The sequence below is a fragment of the Typopeltis vanoorti genome, chromosome 24 (genome assembly GCF_054136105.1).
Source record: "Typopeltis vanoorti isolate ZY-2024b chromosome 24, IOZ_Tvanoo_1.0, whole genome shotgun sequence".
Classification (NCBI taxonomy): domain Eukaryota; kingdom Metazoa; phylum Arthropoda; class Arachnida; order Uropygi; family Thelyphonidae; genus Typopeltis; species Typopeltis vanoorti.
In genome coordinates this window covers 60,131,597-60,154,011 of record NC_143572.1, presented here as the reverse complement: position 1 = coordinate 60,154,011, position 22,415 = coordinate 60,131,597, and the positions used below count along the sequence as shown (strand labels likewise).

The window sequence follows — 22,415 nt, the reverse complement described above, 5'->3', positions numbered from 1 at the left end:
ATGGTCTATAGTAGCAACCAATGTATATTTCACTCTGTTGGCTTCTAACACACACCAGATAGTCTGAAATGCACTTCTTATAGTGATTCAAATTAATCAGGTAAAACATGCTTTTACTATGTTCAGCTATTTTTACTTAAATAACAAACCAGATTTCAAACTTTAGAACTCTGCTATCAATATTCATTTCAACATTTAGAATAGAGTTCACATAGTTTGTGTTATTCGCTTCCCTGCTTTTTCTTTTCCATTACATTGCAACTTTTCGTGTATACCGAATTAATAATGACAGACTGTTTGTTCATAAATTTTAATCAATAGTCGGGTTCCTCATTTCATAGCCACAGATAAATGACATCATCATCATCAAATTCCTGACATGTACCCTCAAGGGGTATACAGGATATGATAGTAGTACATGAAAAATTTACATCATTACTAACTTCCTATCTACAATTTTCTTCCAAATCAGTCTGTTACTTGTCCAGACTCCAACATTATCAGATCTTATATTTCTATTGTCTAAGGCACTTTGTACCGTATCAATCCACCCATATCTTGGTCTTCCTCTGGGTGGTTTTCCTGCCAACCTGGCAGAGAACACTTATTTTGCTAATCTTTCCTTGCCCATTCTGTTTAAGTGACCATACCACCTGAGATTAGCTCTGCTAACGCATTCCTGGATGCTGACAATGTCAAGTTATTTCCTAATATCCTCGTTTTTAATATGATATTGCCATTGATGCCATCTGTTCACACCTCTAATCTTTCTCAGGCCTCTCATATCTGCGGTCTCTAGTCTTTGGTCAAGTGTTTTACTTCTGACCCAGCTCTCAGATCCATAAGTTAAAACTAGTGTGAACACTGTCTTGTATACAGCTAATTTAGTGTTCCGACTAATTTCTCTCTTATTCCATATGAATTTATTCATTTGACTGCCTATCATACCAGTTTTGTTGATTCTGTTGTCTATTTCTATATTTAATTTACCATCTTCAGTAAAAATCGTGCCTAAGTAGCTGAAATGTTTTACTTGTTCCACAGGTTCCCTGTTCACAACACAGTTGACTTTTCAACAATTCTACCTATTTTCATTGTCTTTGTCTTTTTAATGCTGACCGTCATACCACATCTATTACAACAGTTATTCAATTTAGTCAGGAAATCTTGCAAACTTGTAGCAGATTTATTTAGAAGTATAACATCGTCTGCATAAAGCAAAGAGCTGACATTAACATCTTCAATTTTGACATCATGTTTAATACCACTTTCCTTCATACTGTGATCCATATAGATAATGAATAACAGAGGGGATAATGTACACCCTTGTCTCACACCAGATTTAACATTAAACCATATTCCTGTACTTCCTTCAATTCTAACTGCTGACTTACAACTCAAATAAAGACTAAGTATTGCTTGATATAATGCCCCATGGACACCATATAACTGTAGCATATTGAATAGCTTCTCTCTTGGCACCTTGTCATATGCCTTTTCCAGATCGACAAAACTTAAATACAGATCTTTGTTATATTCACATGATTTCCCAACTATTTGTCGTAAAGTGAAGATCTGATCCTGACAGCCTCTATTTGGCCGGAATCCAGCTTGTTCTTCACCAAGCTTTTCTTCCACAATTCTTCTCAACCGTTTCTCAAGTATACTTGCGTAGATCTTGCCAGGAACACTCAGTAGGGAAATACCTCTGTAAATCTCACATGCAGTTTTATTTCCCTTTTTATATATGGGCACTATTACAGTTCTACTCCAATCATCTGGAATTCGTCCCTCTGTCCAGGCTTTCTGAACTATGCAGTGCAGCCACTGTAAGACTTTTATACTACAATACTTCAGCATTCCTGGTTGAATATCATCTACTGCTGCCTTTCCACATTTCAAGCCTTTCATGGCTTTTTCTATTTCAAGTATGGATATGTATTCCTGACTGTATGCCTGTTAAGTGTGTTTTACCACTGTGCTATCACTGCTTGTTTCATTTAGCAATTTTTCGAAGTAATTACTCCATACTTCAAGGATATCTTTTTCTACTGTTTTCATGTCACCTTTATCATCTCTAACTCCTTTAACAGCACTCTTTCCTCCATTTCTAAGCTTCTTCAACAACCTCCAGAATATCTTACAACCTTCTTGATATTTATTTTCTATGTTCTTGCCAAAGTCCTCCCATGACTTTTGTTTAGCTAGTTTTACACAGTGTTTAGCTTTCTTACAAGCTGACTTATTTGCCAGGAACATTTGATATGCTTTCTTCTTTGCTTTCACTGCCTCTTTAACTTCCTGTGTCCACCACGGAGTTCTGATTTTTCTATCCTTGCAGACAACCTCACCACATGCCTCTCTGGCTGAATCAATCAGGGTTTTCTTCAAGGCTTGCCACCGAATCTCCAAGGTTTGGTTCCTGTTCTCAAACTCTTTCATTTTTTCTTCAATAATCTTTGTGTATTTTAGTCTACAGTTCACATCTGAGAGCTGCTCAACTTTAATTCGCTTTAAAACTTTCTTACATGTTATTCTTTTCAATATGAAATTCAATTTTATCCTGCTCAAGACTAAATAGTGATCGTTTCCAATTTCAAATCCTCTGTACACTCTGGTGTACTGCACCAAAGAGAAAACTTCACTATCAACAATAACATAGTCAATGAGATTTTTCTTACTCCTTGCCTCTTCTCTCCATGTGAATTTGTGCACATTTTTATGTTGGAACATGGTGTTAGCAATAACCAGTCCATGTCCTGAGCAGAAATCCAACAAGTATATGCCATTATTATTAGCATTGTTCTTTTCTCCAAATTTTTCTAAAATATTTTTGTATGTCTGCCAATCATTTCCTAATCTGCTATTTAGATCACCCAACAAGGACCAACTTTTCCTTTTTCATTGTGTCGGTTGCTTTTTCTAAAGCATCAAAAAATTCCTCGACTTCTACCTTAGTAGAACCTTCTGTGGGACCATAGCACAAATAAGTCTCGTTGTCCAATTCCCCATTCTGATATTTGCCCACATCACTCTGCTTGAGACTGCCTGCCACTCAAGAAGATTAGCCTCGTATTTTGTGTTGAATACTATGGCTACTCCTTTTCCTTGATTGTCATTTCCTGAATATAACATTTTGTATTTATTGCTCAGAAAGATCTCACCAGTTTTTGTCTTTTTTGTTTCAGTCACCCCTATTATGTCGATCTGGTACTTATCTAATTCTTCAGCTAGCTCCATTTCTTTGCCATTCAGGCTTCTTATGTTGATAGTACTGTTCTTTAACTCTGGTGATGTTGAGTTGGGGTGTGCTTTCAGATTTTTTCCAGTAGCTGACCTGGTTCTCTGGCGAAAACAACGGTGGCCTTGTTTAACCGGGTGACGCCCCAGCTGACATGAAATTTTGTCATGTTGTACCATCATTTTCTATATTGGTTTAAGCCAATAAGAATACAATTTGGTCGGCTAAATCCCAAATTGCCAGCCCATCCTTGTTCGGGTAGAATACCCGAACAAGGATGGGCTGGCAATTTGGGTATTCTACCCAGTATCCGGGTAGAATACCCAACAGGGTGCACCACGAGAAGGTGAGGATTGGACATTAGGTCAGAGGCCCTGGTCGGTTCTCCACATTCCTTTAAAGGCTATGTGGAGGTCTCCTCTCAGTTATACAGCTTTGACCCTTAAGCACTACTTCTGATTAAAAGGTTGGGTATGGGAAAACAATAGTCTTCTTCCCAATCGTTGAATTTAGAGGTTCATTGTTTTTTTTATTCGGATTACTCATTTTGGTGCAAAATTTTTAAGCACGAGAAAACAATGTATGGTCAAAGTGTACCGACAACACTGGTGAAGTGGTGACACATCCCTCAAGCATATGGTTGCCAGTAGACTAAATACATAAAACATATGCCCAAAATTGGCACTGGTAACACTTGCACTCCAAGACAGAGGAATTACAAAATGTTTGTAATATAATATAAATGTTAACATTTTTTACGATTTCAATATATTATTACTAGGAGAAGACATATTTTCCAGTTTTATTTTTTCCTTATTTAATAACTGACAGAAGACACATGCAAATTGCTCTGCAGGTGCATTTGCGCCCGTGGGCATAGGGATAAGAACAGCTGGTCTAAGGTATCTACAGTTAGTTGAAATCTTGTGAAACTACAAAAATTTGGGAATGAAGGATTCATTTTTAAAAGGATTTTTGATTCAATGCTAGATCCTCCCGCCTACCACAGTCATACATAGATGTTGGTTATCCAGCAAGCAATAAATGCACTCAGAAGTGGAATGCCAGGGTTATTCCAGACACACCAGCAAGTCTCGGGCTCTGTCCCAAGTCCATTGGGAAGAAGACTTACAACACTGCTGACCCTTGAAGACAAGCCAGCTAGCCAACTGATGCCTGTCCTGCTGAAGCAGAGGCCAGAGTGGTATAAGACTGCCAGGTTCCCCTTTCTGGATGCCAAGGTTGAAATGCACAGCTAACATGGCAGCAGGACACTGGATCCCAGTGATAGTGGTCCAGAAGACACAAAGCAAAGTAGAGAACAAGAGAAAAAATGAAAAGGGTCAGTGCCCCCATCAAGAGGTCCCTTCCACCATAAACATAAACAGGTGTTCTGCACGGAGAGGTTCAAGGACAAAGCGAGCATGGTATTTTACAAAGCTCTGTAATGAACTCAAAGAATCTACAAATACACTTTTGGTACCAATCAATTTGATTGGTTGTAGTATTCACTCTAATTATATATACTAGCCTAATTTTGGACTGTATTCCTTAAAATGTTGGTTATTTTTTTCCTAAGTTCCCTGGATATAGTAGGAATTAGTGAGTTACAGTAATCTCTGTAGGGAGGATAACAAATTGTGGAGACAATTAAGTATTTTGTTAATTGTATTGTAATCATTAGGTAAGAAGGTATGGCATTTTACCAGGTAAGCTGAAGTTTGATGTCTGGTTAGAACAGAGATCAATGGTTCTGTTAGCCAGGTTTTATATGATATTGTTGGGGAAGGGATATGTGGATGTTTATGAATGTCTGGCTGTATGGTGATTTTCTGTATACTGCAAAAGACAAGGTTGCCACTAGGAAGATGTGTTATTTAAGGATTCTGAAAGGTCAGACAACCGTTATTTTCTTTTTTTTATGGTATATCAGATTCTAGGGTGCTGTTGGAGCCAAATAGTAAACACATCAATATATTTTAACTAGATAGAAAGCTTAATTAAGAGAGGCAGTGTTAGGGGAATGGCTTTCAAATTTCTTAATGTAGAAATTGGTCAGGGAAGGTGAGAACCCACAGCAGTAACTTATGTTTTTCCAAGTGAAGTAATCAGAATGGATAGTAAATGGTGATGTCACAGGAGTGTTTTTGTTTTTTTAAATTATTGATAAGGTGTCACACTCTCAGGGAGAAATGTAAAAAAAAAAAAAAAAAAAAAAAGGGGGTCAAAACAGCAGAACATTTTAATAAAGAGTTTATTTTTATTTTTTGAATCTGCTACTATTTTTACAAACCAACCTGAAATAAATATAGTTGTGTAAAATTTAAAAGATGGGGACTTCCTGCTTAACAACTAAGGCTTCCTACTAGTGTCCATACAGGGTGTTCTAAGGGCTTTAGGTTATAAAAACACCCTTATTTTTTTTGTTGTTGGTATGCCCATTACAACTTTTATATTGCATCCAAAAAGGTGTGTGTGATTCTCAGATGCTATCTCATTCCAATAAGATATTAATGAGTTCCAACCACCACCTAGGCCTAGATACACTTACGTTAACATTAAAACTATAGATGTTGATAAAGTGGATGTGGATACCTCTCATTATTCATATTCTAAGTTTTATTTTAATTGTTTTATGTTTTTTTTTTCTGTATTGTGTTCTACTCACTAAGAAATAGAAGATGGAATATCCACATCCTTTACTGCAGTGCTTCCCAAACTTATGATCAAGGCCCCTTTGAAAAAATTAAATGCCCACCCATAAAAAAAAAAAACGTAATACAGACATATGTTATTATAATATTTATTTGTATTTATATTCAATACAAAACAAACACAGTAAATATTGCAAAAATCAAATGCAAATATTACATTTTTAGCATCTTACATATACATTTGACATGGCACATTATCTTATATTTTTATTGAGATAGATATTATCTATCTTATTAAACATTTCATATTTGTTTTCATTATTTCACGACCCCCCCTCAACAAAACTAATGGCCCCCAAAGGGGGCCATGGCCCACAGTTTGGGAAGCGCTGCTTTATTACACTTCATTGTCATCTGACAAATTTGAGGCAGGAATGTATTTTTTTATATATTTTTTTTTTTTTTAAACACAAGTTCTACGATGACCTCTGTTGTTACTGAATGATTGTTTGACCTAGTAGGAAAACTATTACTGCAGAAAATACACAAATGTTTTTTTTATGTGGAGCCATTAACAAGGGCACAACAACAAATGATGGTGTTGGATCCTACTTGTTCTTAATCTATACTTTGGATCCAACATGATTACTATTACGATGTTCTTAACTAATTGATACGTTGTAAGTTGATTTCTAATTTAAATATAAAGAAAATTTATATTTAAAGACTGCGCCACTTTATATCTGAATTAGTTCAAGAATTGAAGATAAACCAACTCTCAACTACCCTTCCTTTATATGTTGTTATTATAAATACTGGCCGAGTATATTTAACCTTTTTATCACTCCCGCTTTGGTTCGAATATTTTATGAATGGTGCAGTAAAAGAGATTCAGGCAAAATACAACTTTTGATTAACAAAAACAAGCATTTAATTTTAAAATCCCAAATTTTACACTTAACTTCAAATCACGAATTAAGTTATTAGAAACACTTCAGACTTCCTGGTAATACAGTCATGCAAACTCAGACAATGGTAATTCTGCTATCTCTACTTTACAGTCTTCTCACAGTTCCTTAAATCCCCAATACAATAAAATTTTCAGTAACACTTCCTCACAAACAATCACTTTTAATTTTACACTTCAGCTAATTCTTCACAATAGTTACCGTTAGTATCAGGGAATTCTAAGATGAAACTCACACACTTCTCTGTACAGAAATATTAAGGTTGGAATAATCTTACCGATAATCTTTTCTTCTTCTTCATTTACTTATACGTAAACACTTTTTATAACTGTAAATACTTTGAACAGTAAACAGCACTTATTAAAATAATTCTTCTAAGCAATAACTGAATTAATCATCGGTCACAATACACCTAAACAAACGTTGTTGCATAAAGTACTACCGATCACTCATGAAATAAAGCAATACAATAATTCCTTAACTTTAGGTTTTATATGCACAGTTGTTCATCCCTCCAGCATTCAATTAATTCTTTAAGCACTATACTTCTGAATACAACTATCGTTAAACTTCAATTTTCACAGCCTCTACTTATTCTCTATACTTCAAGGTTCCGTATGTCCTTGAAAGGTCGGCGCTGAAACTAAATCTCAACTCAAGTGTCTCTAGTCTATTTAATAGTCTCTCAGCCTTTTTTTCGTAGCTATAATTGTTGTTCTACAACTTATTAGCTAACTGCCTCTCGACTAGTAGACTTTATTTAGCTGCTTGAGTGACTTGCCGACTCGCTATTATCACACCGTGATTTTCGAATGCCGAATGCTCCGATTCCAACCTAATGCCAATCTCTCTCTTATAAATCTCTAATGCTCTCTCTTTTCCAGCGTTCCTCGCTATTTATATCCGTTTTTCCCACCTAAATTCTTCTCGTGATCTCTTTAACTAATTCCTTTTTAGTAAACTTTCAGCTTTCTTCCCATGTTCTGTTCCAAAAACGTGCTCGTTCACTTACATATGTTTCCATGACAACCAAACAAAATATAATAAAAGCGAGGTATTGCATAACGCTAAACTTCTACAACCAGGAACAAAATAAGAATATTTAGATTTCAATTAATGCGCAGTTAAATTATCAAATACAAACTCCTATAATATTCACACAGCAATAAATAAAATAGCTTAATAATATTTAATACAGTCTTTTCATTATTAATACATATATCTTTGATTAAATAATTAGATATTAGACAAAATTAAAGTAGTTATATGAATATTAAAATGTAAAATAAGTTGTTTACATTAAATAATATTTACAAGTCTAGCCTTTGTGATGGAAGATCATGTTGGATTCTGAAGCAAATAATAATTACTCTAATCTCTACATAATCAGAATCCAACAATGGTAACTGCTATTTAATGATCCTCATGCTAAATACTAATTTTAGTCAACAAAGTATATATTCCCAATTGTTAACAGTTCAATAGCATTAATTTTGTCAAGTCCTCATATGATCTCCATCTGTTAGCAAAAGACCAACAAAGTTGATCCTATCCTACTCAAACCTAAAGGTTCAGATGGAATTTTTTTGTAAAGACGGGGGAAACCTAAGTCCAAAATTGTAGATCTTTGGAAATTTCAAAATCTCCAGATGGTGGAAAGTTTTTTTTTTTTTTCCCATATCGTAGGAAACTGATGTCATATGTTTCCTTTTTTTAGACAGCATCTGTAATGAGTATTTTTCATTCTGAAAAGATGATCCTATGAAGTGCCATCAGAAGAAGAAGCCACACCCCCTCCCCACCACCGCCACCCAGACACACAATATACGCACCAGCTCTCGTACTCGTTCTTGAATTCATTCACACAGCTTGCACACACAACATCCAAAGGCAATCCATTCCAACCACACACCATTATATGAGAGAAAAATCTAGACCCCCCCCCCTTCTTGTCAGCATTCATTCTCAGCTTCAAGGATGCATATCTTTTTCCCACCCTTCATAAAATGAAAAAGTTCATCAAAAGAAATCCTGTATGACCCTTTTAGAAGTATGTAAGTCTCAATCATATCATTCCTCTTTCTCCTGTTCACAGTCTACAAATTCTCAACCTGTCTTCATAATCAGTATTCCACAATCCTGATATCATTTTTAACACTCTCCTTTGCACTCCCTCTCTTTCTCTCCACTGTATCAGAATCACAGTGGAAACCAGACCTATGCACAATAGTCCTAGTGAGGTCTTATCAAAACCTTGTAAAGAGGAAAAATGACATCCTTATCTTTACATGTGAAAGTTTGTTTCAGGATTGCAATTATCTTTTGAGTTTGCAATCTTTGCTACATGGCCCCTGAACAACTTCAACTTCCTATTTACTAACACACCAAGTTCTCTAGCCAGATCAGCTGGTATAATCCCAACAATATAACAGAACCTTGGATATCTAATCACATCAAAGTGCATGATTTACATCTACTGACACTCAACTCATATCAATTTTTCCCATGCCAACAATTCCAGCTTATTCAAATCATTCTGCAAGTGCTGCATATATCAGCCGCATTCCTGATTACCCTACCTATCTTTGCATCATCAGCAAATAGCTGCATGTCACCTGTCAAATTCTTCCCAATATCAGTAATGTACAGATTGCATAGCAGTGGACCAAGGACTAATCCTTGTGGTATACCACTGGTTACCTGAAATCTTGCAGACTCACTTTTTACCATTTTTTTTTTTTTTTTTTTTTTTTGATATCTGTGAAGTCAGCCATCCAATCTTCTTATTCATGCTAATAATTTATAATCCAATCCCATATTCTCCAATTTATGCAATAGTCTTTCATGTAATATTCAAAAACCTTATCAAAGTCCAAAAGTATCATGGTATATCAATTCTCCTTGTCTAGCTCAATGGTAATATTATTACAAAATATGAGCAAGTTGCTAAAACATGACTTAGTTTTATATATTTATATATAAATAATAAACAAAATGCTTTCATGAAACCATAAAATATAAACACTGACCACTTTTTCTAAGATTTTTTTTTAAAAAGAGCAGTGAAATCGTTAGGACAATATTTATAAAAATATTTCATTTTTTCCTGCTTTAGAAAGGCAATAATGATTGCCTTATATCTGAGCCAAAACTGCTATCCAGTAAGTGGTATTCTGCTGTAATAGTAGTAGATCTATAGCAGATAATTTTGCCATTTCGGTGGATATATATATATATATATATATATATATATATATATATAGATAGATAGATATATATATAGAGAGAGAGAGCTGTTCTATTACCAATGTTCTGTCAAAGCTTCTTCCCTTCTCCATGAGGTATCAAGCAATGGACCTTCATTCTCCATCTTATCCTTTATGGCTTGTTCTAGTCTAACAGTTAATAAATATTTTTTTGCCCTGAGGCCTAATGCACTATGCAATGAATGTTTATTAAACACAAATTCGCAGAATATAGTAATTTTATTACTACATTCTGCGAATTTGTGAGTGGGATGACCAGAAAGTAACTGGTCATCTCACTGAGATGGAAAGCAATGATAGCTATGAAGTATGATAAGGTGGGATAATCTACAGAACATACTCTGCACTCTGTTTTGACCTTTTCTTGGTGCATAGCAGCAAGAAAAGTTCTACTCCTTTCAGAACAATGGTTCTACCATTGTTCTGAAAGGAGTAGAAACTGGGATCATTTTTATGTGACTGCTATTACAACTGATTGAATAATACAATCAATGTCATACATCACTGCTTCAGTGAATGTTTGACTCATCAAACATTTGCTAGGTGTGACAGTTTGTCAGCTATTCATGTCACCATCTTCCATGGTGACATAAGTGCAGTGGTCTCTTGAGGAGATCAAGGTGAGCAGATATTGTTTATTGCCAATATGATGCACAGGTAATCATAGAGGAAAGTGTTACATCCATTAACTGTAATATTAATTATGTAGTTTTACATAATGTTTCAATTTATTTGCATCATATTGGCAACAAACAATAAACATGACACGTGAGGAAGAAAAAATATTGACTGACTTAGAATGGAATGTATACACACATTCCATTCCACGGATAGGTAGATATTCATAAAACCTCAAAGACACCTCAGGCTACGACGCATTCTATGTACTGTGTCTGCAAACTGCACGTTTTACAGATCAGATTTATCTGTTTTACATGTCATGTTAAAAATCCTGTAATAGGAGATTTTCCCAGTGAAAACAGTCTTCTCCACTTGATGTAGGTCAACTTTTTTTTTTTAAATTAGCACTAAGTGAAACATATTTCTCCAGTTCAACAGATTTTAAATGACTAGTAACTGAGGTGAAATAAAACTATCAAATTTAAGGGTTACATATTAAAAAATAAAATAAAAAGACATCATTGTCTAATAATATATGCATCTGTAATTAATATTCATAGTCCAGAACAAAATGTTTATAAGAAAGATTCCGATAATTGGACCACATGTTTATTAAGATAAGTAACAATAAAAAAAAAAAAAAACCTGAAAACAAAAAACTCACGAAACTTGTTGGGGTTTTGTTTTTTTATTGTTATTTATCTTAATAAACATGTGGTCCAATTACTGGAATCTTTCTTATGAACTGCTAAACAACCACAGAAACCTATGCCAAAATGTTTGTTTGCTGATGCAGAGTTGTAAATTTTATATGTATATTACAAAATGAATATATATAGTCTCTCCATTGCTCAGTCAGGTTAGACAAAACCCCTTGATCAGAAAGACCTGGGTTCGATTCCTGTCCAAGACGTGAGACACCTTTCGATAGAAAGTGAGTTAGCCAGTCTTATACGGAGATAGGGTTTTTTTTTCATCCAGAAACTCTGGTTTTTCGTCCCCCAAAATCCATAAAACAAGCAAACCGTCCCATGAACACACACACTTCTACAATCAGAAAAATTGTTACTCTCCCCCCCAGTCCTGTGACAAGCTGGTCCGGGTTTCCCACAGTTGCATAATATAGTGGACTCTGCACCCAAGCAGGATAAAAGTGATATGAAGAAGAAGATATATATATATATATATATTTTTCCTATTTGAGGAAGAAAAAATTTTATTATATATATTTTATTAAATTAGTCCTTAAAATTCAGAGTTGTGTCTTCTATATTAGCTATTATTTATACTCTGATACTAGAAGTCAATGAACCTAAATGTCAATTTGAATGGATCACTTATCAATTCAAGTTATTTATAGTTAGTGCAACAGTGACTGCCAAATTTGTAACAAACCTTTATTGCAGCAGACCATGCAAAAAGTCAAAGCATCAATGGAGAGGTCAAAATCAGTTACTGAACTGTTTAATTTCATGAAATATTAATTTAGGAAAAATAACTTTTAGTGAATGATAGTACTTCTCCACAAATTACTGCTCGTTTCCTAGTTCAATAAAGTAGGCAATTTTCTTAATTTTTTTCACATCTACCTTAACTAAAACTATTTACATTCTGTATAATGTAAATTATTCTCACTTTATATTAAGTGGGAGTATTCAACTTATGAACAATGATGTTATTTACAGTGGTTCATAAATCAATTTTCTGATGATAATTTCAATGCACGATACCGATAATTTATGTAAATCTTATAAATGACAAATATTTTCTACTACCATTAATACTAATTTTAATAACTTCAACAACTGTGATTACTGACAAATCTTTTAGATTAAAAAAAAAAAAAAAATTATCAGACATAATGGATTTATTTATTAATAAGTTTTACTACTAAACTGTTCCTAACTTGCAGTGGTGCAGAACTAGAGACTGTATATTCAACATCCTTTTGTGTTTGGGATTACAAAAATATTTATTGCTTTTATTACTATTACTATTATTACGGGCAACTCCAGGGAGTCATTGGACTCATCGAGGGAGGCCCCAAATCATATTCATCACAACTATTTGACATTCATACAGTATCCATCATACCTCGCCTTAAACTCATTCACTGTCACAGCATCCACCACAGACTCAGGGAGCGCATTCCACTCATTCACTACTCTAAAAGTAAAGAACCCAGCTCTAACACCTTTACTAACCACACTTTTGCCCAGTTTCCACGGATGTCCCCTAGTCCTCCCACAACCAGCCCTGTTCTCAAAAATATCTTCTGAATCAATTTTATAGAAACCCTTCAGTAATTTGAATGTCTCAATCATATCTCCCCTCCTCCGCCTATCAACCAATTTTTGCAACCCACAAATCCTCAACCTGTTCTCATACGGTTCATTCCACAGACCTGCTATCATCTTGGTCACTCGCCTCTGGATCCTCTCCACCTCCTCCCCATCAAGAATAAACCTAAGTGACCAAATCTGAGCACAGTAGTCTAGATGGGGTCTTATCAAGGCTCGATACAGAGGAACAATAACCTGCTTGTCTCTGCTTGTCATCGTATTCTTCAGCAACCAAGTGATTTGATGAGCTGTTTTGGTCACTTTTGCAATGTGTCCCCTAAATTTCAATTCCTTATCTACCAACACTCCTAAATCTCGTGCCTCATCAATTTCCTGGAGCACGGTTCCACCAATGCAGTAAACTGCCGCCAATCTTTTCACCCCAAAATGCATAACCTTACATTTTGCCACATTAAACCGACATCCATTCTCCTTAGCCCAAACCTCCAATCTATCCAAATCATCCTGCAAAATTTTGACGTCATCTGCATTCACTATTGCCCTACCCAACTTCGCATCATCCGCAAACAAATGAACTGTTCCTCTCAGATCATTTCCTATATCATTTATGAACAAATTAAACAGCAGTGGTCCAAGAACAGATCCTTGTGGCACACCACTAGTCACAGGCCGTCTTGTGGACTCTACTCCCGAGTAAACCACTCTCTGATATCTCTCCGTCAACCACCCTCCTATCCATCTCACCAACCCTATGTCCATTCCCATATGCTGCAATTTACTGATTAGAATTCCATGTGGAATCCTGTCAAAGGCCTTGGCAAGGTCCAGTAGAATCACCGTAAACCCATTACCCTTATCCAGTTCAGCCGTCACTGTGTTATAATACGTGAGCAAGTTACTGAGGCATGACCTACCCTTCACAAAACCATGCTGTCCCCGATACAGTATCCCATTTTCTTCTATCCAATCTTGTATTTTCCTCTCGACTATTTTCTCTAAGACCTTGATAAGGATTCCTGATATGCTAATCGGTCGGTAATTTATTACAGCAGTCTTGGAACCACCTTTATGCAGTGGAACTATTTTCCCCTCTTTCCACCCGCTCGGGACTAACCCAGACCCGAGACTCAAATTAAACAAAATGATCAAGGGTACTGACAATTCTTTAGCTGCTTCTCGTACAACACGAGCTGGTATACCATCCAATCCCACAGATGTATTGACATTGAGGTTATGCAATAGACTACTCACCTCCACTTCATTAACCACAATTCCCGTATAATCTACTGGTTTATTCGTTTCTGCAATGTCACTACCTGGATGATATACTTTTGCAAAGTGCTCACTCAGTAACTCAACTATCTCAACTGATTCAGTTACCTCCCTACCATCTGCATTCTTTAAAATCAATCTGCCATGTACATTTTTCCTTTTACTTGCTACATATCTAAAAAACTGTTTAGGATTCTCTTTAGCCTGCATGGCCAATGTTCTTTCGTAATCCTTTTTTGCTTTTCTTACCACCCTCGTCACCATTCTGGCCTGTGCTTTATACCGTTCATGTGCCTGCCGGTCACCCTTCTCCTTAAATTCCCTCCATAGTTGTTTCTTTTTTTGCAACTCAAGCTTAATGGTGTTATTCATCCATTTAACCCCTACTTGATTTATTATTCGGACTCTAGGTATACAGTCAGCCATTGCTTCATGCAAGCACTTCTTAACTACCTCCCATGCACTATCAACTTCTAGTCCTTGCAGTTGTACATGCCATGGCACTGAACCAATCAAACTCCTAAGCTTGTCATACTTTCCAGCCCGATAATTCCACATGTACCCTGTCTTAATTGAAAATTCTACACCTTTAGCCACCTCCCAAGTTAAGACCCTATGATCACTCTCACCGATTGGTGGCAATGTGGTCATATTTGTTACAGCCAAATCCTCAGATGTAATTACTAGGTCAAGCACTCTGACCCCTAGTATTTTCCATTACATGCTGTCGCAGATAGTTATCCCTTAATAACCGCATAAAATCCAGTTCCTTCCTTCCGTGTGTCCTCTCCTCACTCCAATCAATGCGACCATAGTTGAAATCTCCCATAATAATCACCCTCCTTCCACCCATTTCTTCTATTTGCTTGTGCATACTGTCACCACCATCTTTTCCATCACCTGGTCTATAGCAGCACCCAATTGTATATTTAGTTCTGCTAGCCACAATCTCACACCAAATAGCCTCAAATGTGCTGTTTTCTCTATCCTGCAATTCAACTTCTATTCTCCTTGGCTGGAGCTCATCAGCTATCATCAACAATACTCCTCCCCCCATTTTATTCTCTCTGTCATTCCTGAACACACTATACCCATCACATTCAATCCCACTAGTTATATCATCTACAGTCAGCCATGTTTCACTAATACCTATAACCTGTGGTCTGGAAGTGCCAACCATGGCCAAAAACTCTTCCTTCTTGTTCCTAATACTCCTAGTATTAGTGTACATGAATTTAAGACCCCCATTAGCCCCAACCCTACCTTGATGCCTTATATTAACTATCCCACTCAGATTTGTTGTCCTTATTTGCTCTGGCATATTATATTCATTCTTACATTCAACTGCCTCCATAAGGACTGTATCTCTACTCCCCCCCCTAACAAATCTAGTTTCCCTGAGTTTGCACATCCACTACATTCAGCAACACTTTCTCAAGTCTTCTTACACTGTAACCATTCAAATGCAAGCCATCCATCTTATATAGATCCTTTCGCCCATCAAACTCACTCCACACATCCACAAATTCAACACCACTCGTTTATATTTATTTTTATATGACAATTCCTCCCATAAAAGACTGTAAACCTAATCAATACAAGTAGGTTAAAGGATGAATGAGTTTTAGAGAATCAGGAAGTGTAGGCTTATGAGTTTTTACAAAATATGGTTAATAAAAACACAGATTGCAGTATGACAGGTCAGTGAATGTAACACATTAATGAAGGATAAGAGATTAAGTTGTATTAAATTAATCTATATAGCTTCCTTTATTAATAAATTTATTTTATAGCCTGGAGATAAATGACAACAAATGCTTGAACTGACAATGCCTAGCACATCTTGGAAAGCATTAATGCTGAAGAGGCAGAAAATGGCACCTTTCACTTTTTATTATGTTACAAAAGAAACAAGAATGGACAATGATTTTTCACAACTCTAGCCATACTGCACTCAGCATTAATAATAGGGTGCAATGGCTATCTTAAAGATTAGATTTTTTTGAACTACTGTTAATTCAGTGTTTTCTGGCATTTATTCAATGCTTATTTTCAAATAACTACTATTTGTTGCAAATACAGCTTCTGTAATTGATGAGGCAGTATAATGTTCTGTAATCTTCAGTATCAGTATGTAAGCTTTTTATCTAATTGAAAAACTAACGTTTCTAATTAAACAACTTTCCTAAGCATTTGTAAGAGCTCAGATTTCTGAAGCATTTATGGTACCGTTTTAAGGGGCATAACAAACTTTGCCATTTACGTATCTATGATCTATATGAATTTAAAATTTTCACTATGTTGATTAGTTTTACAGAATACAGGTAACCCTTGTATAACGCGGATATTAGATTCCATAGAAATGCTGCATTATATAAATCACATTATGCGAGACTCAGATCACATAGAAAAATAGGGTTATGTTCCGAAATCGTTTTTTTTTTTTTTTTTTTTTTTTTTAATTATATAAACAACGACATATCCAACAAAAATATATTTTTATTTCATTCAGGTAATTCATGTAAGTTAAGAAAACATATAAACTAAGAAACAAATACATAGTATAAACTTATAAAGATTATAAATTGTACGTAAACTTCATTGCACATAATGCATAATGCAATATTTTAGACAAAATAAAATAAAGTGCATATTTTAATCGTCATCACTGTCTTCAAAACTAACATTTCGTAGATGTTCTTTATTTACGAGTGGCCAGACATCGTCATCACTTGAAATCTCTTGGACATCATTTGTATAATTCTCATTGCATACTTTGGCTTGGTTAGTTATCAAGAAGTCAGTAATAAGACCTTGCTTACCAATATGCTGCAATTTTTTATTAAGTTCATAATATGGAGCTAAATAAATATCCAATTGTCTCATGAATTTTCCAGAGCGCTCCATTCAGGGATCATTATCTGTAAAATTATTTCCTAACTTTTTTGTCAAGTCCAATCCTTCTGCTAATTTCTTTAAACTGAATTCTTTACTATAACCACCTTCTTCAATGATTTTTAAAAGTTCTCCTGGGTATTTCCGGGCAGCTTCTACATCTGCTGATGCTCGCTGGATTTTAATATTTTGCAAAGAAAATCTGTTTTTAAAATTTTCGAACCAACCCTTATTGGCACAAAATCCATGCTGAGAGCTTTCTTCTGAAGAGTCTTCAAGTTTTTTTAAATATTTATAAACTTTGAGAGCTTTTTGTTTAATAAGCTTTCCATCCAAAAGAATTTTCTTTTGAGTGCAATCTTCTATCTAAATCTTTAAAGATTTCTCCATTTTTATTAGAATATCGCATACACGAGCGAGGTGCTTTGCACTTACCGTTGACCCAGCAATAAAACTTTCTCGGATTTTATGTTAATTTTGTTTGATTGTTCGAATTGTTGATTCATTAATTTAAATTCAAAGTCCTCTCAACGACTCTTCCATTTTTCAACCGATCCAAGATTTTAATTTTTTCTTCGAGAGAAATTAATTTTCTTTTCAATGTTGGTTTTTTTTCCCCTATCGTTGCAGTTTTAGTGCTCATTACTATAAAAATAATTTTTTTTACATAAAAAAAAAGCACTACATATTAATTATGTATGTAACTCACCAGAAAATAAAGTGCTCAGCTTGAGATTAACACACATATGATTTTTAATGCACTTTCCTGGCAGAAATGAAGACAATTTTCAGCAATAAACAATCGATGTACATGTATGCTGAAGGGTATTTCCCCATAATATAAATTTGCTACTTATAGCTACATGCGTGATACAGGCAGTCACAAATTTAATGAAGATAAAATTTGATTTTTAAGTCCCATGGTGAAAAATATATGAAAAGATAAAGGACTACTGTAATTTGTAGACCGTGTTTATATCGAAACCGAGTTGAACAAGGATTGCTACAATTTGTAGACCGCGTTGTGTAAGTAACGCATTATAAGAGGGTTACTTGTATTATTTATTCAACGTAGAAAAACAGAAAAATTATCCTTAATAAAAGAGGTTATATGGATTAAAATAATGTATAACTTGCAATGTGATGCATTATATATATTTAATTTCTCTATTTTTTTTTTATTATCCCTAATACATCATTTATGTTCTTATATACCATAAGATAACTGTGTTTATCTCAGAAAATAATCTGCAATGAAGGATGGAGCAATATGTCCTGTGATGTGATAATCAGTTGCAAAAAAACTAATTTGCCAAAAATAGAAGTTATCTACATCTCGAATGGTAAAGTAAATTGCAGGCTGGTTGTCTGAATGGTTAATGCATCTGCTCTCCAAACCAATCAGTTATAGTTTAGAATCCCATTGTAAGCATGGATGTTTTGGAATGTCTAGTCTAGGTGGAGGATGAATTTCATTATCTGGTGTGAGACTACCACCAGAATACTGGAGGCTCAACGAGGACAATGAAAGAGTTCTGTGTTTGGTCTCCTCTAAGTTTTCCCAGATTTTTCAACCCTTAGCCAACTCACAGTAGTAATAATGTATTATAATTATAGGCCAACAGTCTTTCATAAGTAGTATTCACATATTAAAAAAAAAAAACCTTGTATACTAGATTGCAAAAATTACAGCCAGGTCCATTTTTTTTTTTTTAAATATTACATATTAGTGACAAACCACACAGAATAGCAAAGGACAGTGGATTCTCACTACCATTTCCTCTTTTTCTTCTCTTCACCTTTTGTAACATTAAACATGAAACTAAATCTAAATAAGTATAATGTCTCTGTGGTTAAACTAAAAAATAAACCTGCCTCCAAAATTCCAAAATAACTTTCATAGTTCACTTTACCAATATCCATGTTATCATAGTTCACTTTACCAATATCCATGGTAACTTAAATGACATGCATCATCGCAAATCACATCCTATATGACTCCTTTGTGATAAAGGTGGTGCTTCTGATATCCCCTGCCAAAGGATGCCTCATCTAGAATCTCACCTCTTTTTTTTTTACATCCTGCAGCTTAAAATTTCTTTGCCACATTCTGTTTTATTCATTTGCTACCTCTACTGTTCTCCCAAATTCTGAAAATCATTCTGACCTCTTGGACTTCCTGTCTTCAAAGTTCGATATCATTCAGTCAAAATTTTCAAAAATTGAAGTCATCCTTCTTAGTGATTTCAATGTCCATAATTTTAATTGGCTCCCTTTTTGGAATTACACTGACCAATCTGAAAGAGAGGCAGAGATTTTTAAAACAGATCATCTCCCTCCCAGAATTCCCGAGAATCTTCTACACTCACCAAAAACTCTGGATCTCTTCTTAACTAGTTCTCCTTCCTGTCCTCCTCTTGGTAATTCACACCACAATTTCATCCAAGTTTTATCTCTGGTAGAATGTCCTTTCTTCAGCCAATCACAACCATGCATACTCTGGCATTAAGTGGGAAGATTTTATAACGTGACTTTTACTTCTCCTTTCCATGGTCAGACTACTGCTTTCATTCTTCAGATCCAGATACTGTGTGATCTTGTTACAGAAATAATCCATACTGGAATAGAAACTTTCATTCCTCTCTATGTTCAAATTTCCCAAACCATATTTAACCATGGTTCTCCAAGAAGTGTGCCATGGCTGTCCAAGAAAAGCAAACAGTCTTTCACAAGTGGCTTGAGATCAAAACACTATCTCTCCCTTCACAGCTGCATACAACACTTGTAAAATTACCATTAAAAAGGCAAAGTATAAATTCAACAAAACAAAACTTGCTGCTTGTGCCACTGGCAGTTACACCTTCTGGTTCTTGGCCAAAGCTGTTGGATGCAACTTTTGTCCATCCTAGCTCTCCCTAACTACTGTTAGGGAGAGCTAACACAGAAGCATTGTAACATCACCTAAAGAAAAGACTGATACCTTGGCTTCATTCTTCTCTTCCAACATCTACATAGATGAACATGGCAAATTACCTGCCCCTTCTTTGCCTAGAACATTACATCCCATTACATACTGACAAGCCTGGCAGTGCTCAAACACCTCAAGTTTCAAGATCATCTATAATAAATGCCTTGGACACTGATCTCCACAGTATCATTGATTGGGGTGAAAGCAACCTAGTCAACTTCAATGCTTCCAAAAGGCAGTTTTTCTTGTTTTCTCATAAAAATGACCTCAAATCTTCTCTACTTACTTTTGATAATGCTTGGCTCAACAGTCAAATCTAAAGCTTTCTTCCTAGACTAACTCTTACTCCAAAATGTTTTCTGGCACAAGCACATGTCTCATGTGACTTTCCAGGTTCCCCCCCAAAAAAGAAGAAAAATGTGTACCATCAAGTTGTTGACCTATTGCTCCCACATCACTTTTGTCTAAAGTAATGGAGCATGTTATCAACAGTCAGTTTCTTCAACACCTTGAAAACTGCTATCTAATTAGTGACAACCAGTATGGATTTTGCCACTCTAGAATCCACAAGATATTTTGGCTTATATCGGGAGATCTCCTGTGGATCACCGTGATCCATTCCATAGAAAGATTTGGAGAAACCAATGCCATTGCTCTTCATATCTCCAAGGCTTTTAATAGGGTCTGGCATCAAGGGCTTCTCAACAAGTTACCATCATTTGGACTGCCTTCATCCTTGTGTAAATAGATTGCTAGTTTTCGTTCAGGTCGATTCCTGTGTATAATATTCTCTCCTTAGACTTTCCTGTCAAAAATTTATATAAATGTTGATTTATATAAAAGACCTGCTCTCACTGACTTCAAACATTATTCATAGTTTTGTTGATGATAGCACACTCCACTCATCCTACTCATATGACAAGCCTGGCAGTGCTCAAACATCTAAAGTTTCAAGATCTATAATAAATGCCTTGGACAAGGATCTCCACAGTATCATTGATTAGGGTGAAAGCAACCTAGTCAACTTCAATGCTTCCAAAAGGTAGTTTTTCTTGTTTTCTCATAAAAAATGACCTCAAATCTTCTCTACTTACTTTTGATAATGCTTGGCTCTACAGTCAAATCTAAAGTTTCTTCTTAGACTAACTCTTACTCCAAACCTTTTCTGGCACAATCACATCACTTTTATAGCATTAGCAGCTTCCAAAAAACTTGGCATCCTTTTCTGCTCAATACAGTACTTCTCTACTGAACAGTTACTTACTCTGTATAAATCCCAAATTCCAGCATCGCTGTAATACTGTTCTCATGTTTGGAGTGGTGCAGCTAAGATCTTTTCATGATGCTGTTCACTTCATGATAACAATTCACTTAGACCCTTCGGCCACATTCCCGTACAAGATCAATGTCTGCATCTATCTCTTCTGCAGACATTTCCATGGCCATTGTTAAGCAGAACTAGCACCCACTATACCTCCCATTTATCTCAGATGTACAGGAACTCAAGCAACAACTTCTCAACATTCTTTTAATGTCGAACTGCATACTCACTGAACCTTCTATTCCTGATCATCCTTCATTCCTTACATCTCAATTCTGTGGAACAGCCTCTCCCATAAAGCATTTCAAAAAAAAAAAAGAAAAAAAAGAGGCTGAATCAGGGTTATGCTACAAGAAACTGAAGAGGCAAGGGATCTTGGTGTATTGGTGGATAAGAATTTAAAGTTCAAAGATCACATACAAAAATTGCAAATACAACTCAGAGGATAATTGCTATGTTGAAGCAAACCTTGACATGTAAGGAAAAGGAAGTCATTTTGCCTCTTTATAAGGTTCTGATAAGACCACACCTGAATTACTGTGCATAGATTTGGTCTCCCAGGTTCCAAGGGAATAAAGAAGCTGTGGATAGGTTGCAAAGAAGAGTTACAAAGATTATATCCAGATTATGGGATTTAGATTATGAGTATGTGGATTGCAGACTCTGGTTAACAGGAGAAAGAGGGGTGATATGATAGAGGTCTATAAACTTTTGAATGGGGTGTTACAGCATTTCAACTGATGAAATTTTTTGTTATATGGAAGGTGGGGAGAGAGAACACAGGGGGAATCCATGGAAGTTAAGTTTGTTCCCAGTCAAGAAAGGGGTAAGAGCTAGGTTTTTCTCACATAGAGCAGTGAGCGAGTGGAATAATTTGCCCTTATAGGTAATGAGTGCATCTAGTGT

General features: G+C 35.5%; 1 protein-coding gene across 1 annotated transcript in view; it reads right to left on the bottom strand.

Annotated features, from left to right (window-relative positions):
* Positions 1–22,415, bottom strand: part of LOC150093276 (uncharacterized) — a 281,578-nt gene that overhangs the window by 218,874 nt on the left and 40,289 nt on the right. The gene's annotated exons all lie outside the window — the stretch shown is intronic.